Source organism: Crocuta crocuta, unplaced genomic scaffold (genome assembly GCF_008692635.1).
Source record: "Crocuta crocuta isolate KB4526 unplaced genomic scaffold, BGI_CrCroc_1.0 scaffold510, whole genome shotgun sequence".
Classification (NCBI taxonomy): domain Eukaryota; kingdom Metazoa; phylum Chordata; class Mammalia; order Carnivora; family Hyaenidae; genus Crocuta; species Crocuta crocuta.
Genome location: NW_027531921.1, coordinates 635,759 through 644,702, shown reverse-complemented (window position 1 = coordinate 644,702; position 8,944 = coordinate 635,759). Strand labels below are relative to the sequence as shown.

Sequence of the window (8,944 nt, the reverse complement as noted above, 5' to 3'; positions counted from 1 at the left end):
ACAATTAGTAAAAAGCATATGGGATCTGTCTGTATTATTTCTTAAAACTACATGTGCATCTACAATTATCATAAAATAAAAAGCTTAATTTTTAAAAAAGACAAGCAACAGAAAGGGAGAATCCATTTGCAAAAATATGTATCTGATAAAGGGCTTGTATCCAGAATACACAAAAATGTTTACATCTTAATGGCAGAGAAACAATCCTATCAAAAAATGGGCAAGGATGGCTATAACCAAAAAGACAGACTAATAACAAATATTACAGAAGTTGGAAACCATATATATTCCTGGTGGGAATAAAATCACACAGCTCCTTTGAAAAAAGATTTGGCAGTTTCTCAAAAAATTAAACACAGTATTACGATATGACCCAGGAATTTTACTCCTAAGTATATACCCAATAAAATGGAAAATATATGCCCCCAACCAAAAAAACTTGTTCCAATTTTTAACAGTGGAATTAATTATTCGTAATAATCAAAGGTTGTAAACAACCCAAACGTGCATCACCTCCCAATGAATAAATTAAATGTGGTATATCCATTCAATGGAATATGATTCAATGATAAAAAGAAATGAATACATGCTACCACATCTCAAAAACATTTTGATTAGTGGAAGAAGCCAGACACAGAGACCACATATGTTATTATTCCATTTAAATGAAATATCAAAAAAAAAAAATGGCCAAGTTGTAAAGATAGAAGGAGGCCAGCGGTGACCCGGTATGGTAGTGGTGGAGAACAGGGATTCACAGTAAATGTGCATGAAGTTTCTTATCGAGGCTATGAAAATGTAAAACTGATTCAGGGTGATGGTTTTGATAGTTTTACCAAACTTAATAAATTTTCCCAAAAATGTCATTGAATTATACATGAAAAGGGAGAATTTTATGATATGCAGAATATGCCTCCATAAAATAACTTCAAAACAACCACAAAAGAATTCTGCATATTGATTATCTATCACACGTTACTGGGTAGTGAAGGCTTTACTCTTAACACCAACTACTTGGGTGTTTTCTTCCTCATGATTGTTCTGTCCATTGAAGTCTATTGGGAACTCAAATCAGATGCAGAATTTTTAGTGTAACTGGTATCTTGAGAATCGTTAGATAATGGACTATTGCTCACCTTTGTGGTAAGTGATGAAAACCCAGTAAGAATATGTCTTTTTTTCCCCAGTTTAACTCAATCGCTATGTTGTTTTAATTCCATCTCACAACGATTGAGTAATATTCTTTCTCAGTTGCGTTGACCAGGTCCAGTGTTTACATTATTTGAGCAATCTTTTGCAAGAAATCTTTAGAACATGAGAAAAGCAGTTATCTCTATCTAGATAGTTCCAAAGTCCTTTTATAGATGCTACTTAAGTATTTGGGTCATTGCACACATCCATCAAAAATGACTTTATTTTTCTGGAGGTAGCTATGATTGTCATTTAAAAATATGACCTATGAAAGAATTCATAGTGACAAAAGTACATTATGCAGATAACTGCCAAACATTCTAATATTTGTCATTTAATGAAATGTGTACATTGATGCAAAGTCTGTTATGAACTGACTGTGTATGTGCATATATGGGTTGGAAAAGACAACTAAAATTGTCTTTATTCACAATCAAGCCAATTTTGTAGAAAAATCCCAATAAATCCGAAAAAAAAACCCTTGTAGAAGAAATAAATGAATGTAGCACAATTGCGTTGTAGAAGATCAACATGCAAACATATTTCCATATACTGGCAATGAACAACTGGAAACTGAAATTTAAAACAAAAATCAATTTACAGTCACCCCAACAACATGAAATATGTATGGATAAATCTAACAATACATAAAGAAGATTGTTTTAAAAATTAATAGACTTTATTTTTTAAAGTAATTTTAGATTTACAGAAAAATTGCATAGAAAGCACAAGGACCCTTCCCTGCCCACACAGCTCCCCTGCTATAAACATCTTACATTATTATGCCAAATTTTTTCAACTGATGAACCAATATGAAAACATTATTAAAAAATCCATAGCTTACATTATGATAAGTTTACTCTTTGTATTGCTCATTTTATGGATTTTGAGAAACCCATAATGTCATGTATCCACCATTGCCATCATACTAAGTAGTTTCACTACCCTAAAAAATCTCCCATACTCCCCCTATTCATCCCCCCTTCCATCAGCCTGAATCCCTGATAACCACAGATCTCATTACCATCTCTATAGTTTTGTCTTTTCTGGAATATCATATAGTTGGAATCAAACAGTATATACCCTTTACAGACTGGCTCCTTTCATCTAGAAATATGGGTTTAAGTTTCCTCCATGTGTTTTTGAGACTTAATAGCTGAAAGCTTGTGTCTGTTATAGGGACAATTTGAACATCAAAATAGTGATGACTGAACTTAAGAGACTGATTTTTTTTTGGCTGGTACAGTATAGTTTGATGATAGCTGATAGGCAGGGCTCCCCAAGCCCCTCCCCTTCTTCACGGCGTCTGGGATGGAAACTATGTAGAGGTTGGGAGATTCTGTGTGTTTGGGGCAAGTCCTCCCCAGCCACTAAGGGTCTCACTCTTCCTCTTGCTCTGGCTGTGACTGGTGGTCCAGAGAGCTCTTACTCCTTGGAGGAAGACCATAACATCCACCACCCAGTTGCTATGGCCACATTTATTGTCATAACAGGAACTGAGCTTGACAAAGTGGTCGCTGAGAGCAATGCTAGCCCCAGCATCAAAGGTGAAAGAGTGGGGGGCGCCTGGGTGGCTTAGTCGGTTAAGCGTCTGACTTTCGCTTAGGTCATGATCTCACGGTTCGTGGGTNAAAACATTAAAAAAAAAAAAAAAGGAGAAAGAGTGGGTGTCACTGTTAAAGTCACAAGAAGCAACCTATTCACCAGTAGAGTAGCCAGGATACCCCTGATGGGGCCCTCCAATGCCTGCTTCACCACCTTTTTGATGTCATTGTATTTGGCAGCTTTCTCCTGGTAACAGGTCAGATCCACAGTGGACATGTTGGGGGTGGGGATATGGAAAGCCATTGCCAGTGAGCTTCTCATTCAGCTCAGGGATGACCTAGCCTATAGCCTTGGCAGTGCCAGTAGAAGCAGGGCTGATGTCCTGGGAAGCCCCTTGGGCATCACACCACAGCTTCCCAGAGGGGCTGTCCACGGTCTTCTGGGTGGCAGTGATGGCATGGACTGTGGTCACAAGTCCCTTCACAATGTAGTTGTCATGCATGACCTTGGTCAGAGGGGCCAAACAGTTGGTGGTGCAGGAGGCATTGCTGGCAGTCTTGAGGGAGTCGGCATACTTCTCATGGTTCACACCCATCACAAACATGGGGGCATCAGCAGAAGGGTCAGAGATGATGACCCTCTTGGCCCCAACCTTCAAGTGAGCCCCAGCCTTCTCCATGATGGTCAAGACCCCAGTGGACTCCACAACATACTCAGCACAAACATCACCCCATTTGATGTTGGCAGGGTCTCACTCCTGAAAGATGGAGATGGGCTTTCCATCGATGACAAGTTTCTTGTTCTCAGCTTTGACTGTCATGGAATTTTCTGTGGGTGGAATCATACTAGAAAATGTAGACCCCATAGTTGAGGTCAGTGAAGGGGTCATTGATAGTGACAATATCTACTTTCCCAGAATTAGAAGCAACCCTGGTGACCAGGCGCCCAGTATGGCCAAATCCTTTTACTCCGACCTTCATCATCGTGTCTCCAGGATGCAGCTGGCCCTGCACCGGGAGCTGCGGGTCTCTGTAGAACGGGGAGAAGAAGAGGGCCGAGACAGACAATTTCTAATAGAATTCAGTTACTAGGATTTTATTTCATTCTCTTGATAAATGGATGATCTACCTAAGGAAATGAATAGGTCTTCTGTCTCTGCCATCTCAGAATCAAGAGAATCACTCCATGTGTCCTCCTCATGAACCTACATCCTCTCAAAATTTTCTACCTCTGTCAGCTTCCCGACACATCTATGTGTCCATTTTTTGAACAATCCATTTGTGATTAATTTCTTTATTTTCTATCTAGAGCCAACTTTGCCTTATTTCACAGAAGCTGGCATGAATCTTTGAAAAATAAACTCAGGATATGAATATATTGGCCTGAATTATTGATAAGTCATCCAAAATTATTGTGCCTTGCTGTAATCTGGAACACTTGCATGAAATAGCAAAATAAGAAAAGTTCAGTCTTCACATATTCTCTCGATGCCTTATATATATAAATAAACAAAACACGGCCCAGCCATCAGTTTACTTAGCTATGTATTTCTTTCATATACAGTGTGCTTCAGCTATATTGAATGAAAAATAAATGCCATTATTTTGAGTTCTATATGGATTTCTTTTTGATGTTTGCGTCTTACCAATTTCACTGAATACTTTTGTTTTGGGGATCACAAACCATTTTTGTCAGCCATGTCCCACCCGTTGTTTAAGAAATTTGCTTCACGTGTTCATTTGACTTTTCATTATAGACTGTTCGCTTACCTTATACTTAATACAAAGGATGAAAGTATCTTATTTTTCACAGCTTTCTCCTTTGAGTAACTCTTATATTCTTACATGTCAGTTAGAACTTACTGAAACACTTTCAATTCACAGTGCACTGCAGTTTTTAGCAAATGGTTGTTTCCAATGTCCCTGATTTGGGATAAAAATATTTTGGGTGTTATTTTTTCTTGATTTCCAGCTTGGAGTACCAGAGTATGTTGAAAACATGTGTTGCATTGTGAGTAGCTTGTACCACTTGTCCACATAGTAGTAGAAATCAGTTTTTTAATTTGACATTTCTGTTAAATCATTTTTGTACTGCTAGTAAAGATGTAGTTCCATTTCTTTTCTTTTTTTTAATAGTTTATTGTCATGTTGGTTTCCATACAACACCCAGTGCTCATCCCCACAAGTGCCCTCCTCCATGCCCATTTCTTAAGTATCATGTACAAAGTACAGTGTAACATAGAGATCAATATGAGATATAATCCTCGCCTTCTAAGAGCTTACAGTCTAATTAAGGAGATAAAGTAGATGTGTGTGTGTGTTTATACATGGAGTTAAGTAGCAAAACAAAGCATGATAACCAGTGGCACAACATAGAACTTGAAGTCGGAGGGCTGAAGTTTGATATTTGGATCTGCCTGTTGCTGTGTGATGCTGAGCCAGTTACTTAACCTTGCCAAGTTCCAGTTGGCTCATCTTAAAGACAGGGGTAATAATGCACAGTGATAATGTGAAGATTACACTGAATGACGTATAGGAACATATACAGGGTCTCATACCCAAATCCATAAAGCGCCTTTGTTCTACTCAAATGTAGCACCGGGGGAATGACTACAGCCATTGCTTGGACCTCCGGTTCAAATACTCTTTCAGTCCACTATTCAGGAAAGTATATGGGCTTTGGAGTCAGACCTACTGGATTTTGAATAATGTCTTGAGCTATTCCTGATTGTATGACATTGTGCACGTGACTTAACCCTTCTAATTCTTAATTTCATCATTTTCAATGGGGATATTATTATCCACTTACTAAGGAGTTATTGTGAAGATGAAAATAATATTATTATTATTTACGTTAATACCTGCGGCCCAATAGATAATGGAACATATATGTACTAAAGTGGGTGATTTTCTCAGCCCTTTACAAAGACCACAGTAAAGAAGTGTGAAAAGTGCGAAACCTATACTCTGAAAAAATTATGTAGTCTTAATGAGTTTATCTGTATATAGTAAGTTATGCGCAGTTATAAATTGGTCTACAAAGAATCACAAGAACACAAAAGCATAACCAGGATGCCCTCATTATAAACGGGACTATAGCTGTTTGAGTATGAGGCCCTGTATACTTTCATATACATTATTCCATATAATCTTCCCAATACCACTGTGCATTATTACTCCTGTTTTTAACATGGAACAAAAGGGTGCCCTTTTGTTGGTAGTCAACCATCCTTACTCATTCGGGATGAGAGGGTGTGGACAGAGTGGTACCTGTCCCTATCCAGAGTTCATCTTCCCATCATACTGGCAGCTACCATGGTAGATGGACTGATGGGGGAAGAGAAAATCACCTGTGAAAAGGAGCCACTTAATGTTCCTTTTTGTCCACTTCCAAATCAAGGTGTTCCCTATAATCTGTTCTGAAGAAAATTTAAAAGTCAATGGCCTCTTATAATTCGGATTCATTACTTTGTCATTTTGAGCTGAATTCTAGTAAGTTGCTACTGTTTGTATGTGTATCTTTCCTTCTGCTGTTTACAGATTATAAATACATCTAAATCCTCTTTCTTGTAAGAAAATGGACAAAATACCAATGACTAAAGTTGTACTGCATTTGTCATAGAAGTCCTTTGACAGGTACTTGCTAGTGAAAGACAAAAGCAGAGCCAAGCACTCTATTCGACTTATTAATGTTAAAGGGGCCGTGGTTCCAATTTGATGGCTCTTTATTGAGGAGTCAAAGCATGTTAGGCAGCATAAAGAACACATCGAAACCATGATCTGGATATTAAGGATTTTATGCCCTAAAAAAGGAAGTCCATTAACTCAACTACAGAATGTATCCCTTTCTGTAATCACTTGTGAAATCTTGATTGGGGAACTCATTTAGCTAGCCTTATACTTAGAGGATATTTTTATATCTCTCCAGTTAAAAATTGTGTTGCTGCAAATAACATTTTAAGATACTGTAATGTGACCATGCTCACGTAGATGAAATTATTCCTTGTCAATTATAAGGTAATTAACAAATATCTCAGCAAGTGCAAAAAACTTGCCAAGGACCCCGAGCAAGGTGACTCCTCAAAGAATAAAGCCACATTCAGTTGGGCTTAGTTTCAGGAAAGCCATCATATAAGGAGAATGGGTGCTCTCAGAATAACAAAGCAGTTGCTCAGCGAGAAATGGAAGGAAGAGAGGTAAATTTGAGGTTGTCAGGACAGAGTTAAGGTTTTAGTGCTGTTTGAGCCATAGAAGTGTGACGGGTTGGCCATGTCTCACTCTACCAGTCCCTAGTGAGTACCAATAGTGTCCCAGGCCCCCTGCAAAGAACTGGGGAGATAATGGTGAAAACAGAGTTTTTGCCTTCTGAGATATTTGCAGTCTGGCTACACAGACAGGGAAACGTAATTTTCATTTGTTCAACAAATATTTATTGAGTGCTCTCTTTAGGCCAGACACTGTTTCTGGGGCTGGAGAGACAGAGTGCAGAGTGAAGGAGAGAGGCAGATATTTCTGTCCCTGTGACCGTATTACAACTGGGATAGACTGATGGCAAATGAGTGTGTGTGTAGACATGTAGATGTCTATCTCTGTATCTATATAGATATGTCTGTACCTACATCTACATCTATACTCAGATAGTGGCGGATGCTATAGAGAACTCTAAAGCATGGAAGAGGGGGAGGGGACGCTAGGTGGGAAGGGAAGGTATGGGGAAACCTCACTAGTAAGGTGATATTTCGGTAGAGACCTAATGATGTGAAGGAGTAAGCCATGTAGATATGGGGATGGGGGTGGGGGGGAGACAGCCTTCCAGAGGGAATGGAAAGTTCGTCGTGAGCATGGGTGCTCGGCACAGTACGCAGAGGTAGGAAAGAGTCACTGAGTCTGACTGGAGCATTCTACAGCATGGTTAGTATTTGTAGATGCGAACATTTCTGCATCAATTAACTCCATCCACATTTTACCCTTACTTATTAATCTGGGATCTCAGTGCCCTTGGTCTGTGCCCTCCTTCTCCTCCTCTGTCACCTCAGCCCCTGGTCATATGATTTAGCCTCTCCTGGCTTGTGGCCTTGACTTTCTTCTGGTCCCATTTGGAAGGTCCTCCTCGATGGGTGTGTTTCCAGAAGATGTTTGGTTTAATGACCCCTCATGGCCTCTAGCCCCTCTCTACCCACCCACCAGCCTTGCTAGAGGGTCTCAGATAATGTTTGCCTCATGTTTGTTGTGAGATCCAAAGAATATAACATATGAGTGAGCACTTGATAAGCTATGTTATGTGTTTTATACATGTAATGAAATCTTTAGTTCTAAGGCCATGAGTTCCCTAACAAAAAGATTGCACTGATAGTAATGTCATCTTACAATACCAAAGATAGTAAAAGCAGGGAACAGAGAAAAGAGCAACTAGGCGGGAGGTCTGTCTCTGTCAAGGGTAAGATGAATCACCAGCAAGAAATAGAGTGGCCTTTGGAAGAGTCAGGGCAGCTGGGTTGAGTCCTTTCCATCAGTCTGGGAGAGAGTGCTACATAACTCACCTTCCCCTCTGCCCCTCTATTTCAAACAATTTATAGATTCTTCTTTATTTTTCCTCATGCCAGCTGTTTTTCTTCTTCATCTTTCCCCATGCTGGATTTTTTTTCCCTCCTGTTTTCTCAGGACTTTCTATCTTTATGTTTCTCTCCATGTACCGCTTTCCTGCTTCCTCTGCTTTGTTATTGCTTTCTAGTCTTTGCTCCTTAACACTGACCGGATTTTGTGATGGTCCCTGGGAAAGTGGCTATAGAAGCTTGAGGTACAGGTGATCTCAGGAGTCAACATGACCCCTCGGCCTGCTCTGAGAAGACTATCGCTACAGTGAGGTGATTCCTTGAGAGGGGAGCATGTTAACAACGGTGAACAGAGTGATGCATTAGGAGTTAGTAAGTCTGGGTCAACTTTGGCACGCCTCTAGCCTCATGTAGGTCTCAGTTTCCCCAAAACACACTATACTAATATACTATTGTATATATTGTATAAGGTTGCTGAACTAGATAAATCTAAGAGTTCCGGCATGCTGGATTCTGAAAATGTGATGTCTGTGTGAAATGCAAAAAGGATTGCTGTTTGGTTTTAGCAACGGAGAACAGGAAGATGGGAGCTGGTGACGGCGCCATTGGAATCATGTAGCTCACTTGTTTCCTAGCACATTGCATCAGGCTACAAGC

General features: G+C 39.6%; 1 long non-coding RNA gene and 1 pseudogene across 2 annotated transcripts in view; one reads left to right on the top strand and one right to left on the bottom strand.

Moving 5' to 3' along the window:
• Positions 1-8,944, top strand: part of LOC144240630 (uncharacterized) — a 310,481-nt gene that overhangs the window by 132,559 nt on the left and 168,978 nt on the right. The gene's annotated exons all lie outside the window — the stretch shown is intronic.
• Positions 1-8,944, bottom strand: part of LOC144240631 (glyceraldehyde-3-phosphate dehydrogenase-like) — a 90,509-nt pseudogene that overhangs the window by 78,930 nt on the left and 2,635 nt on the right.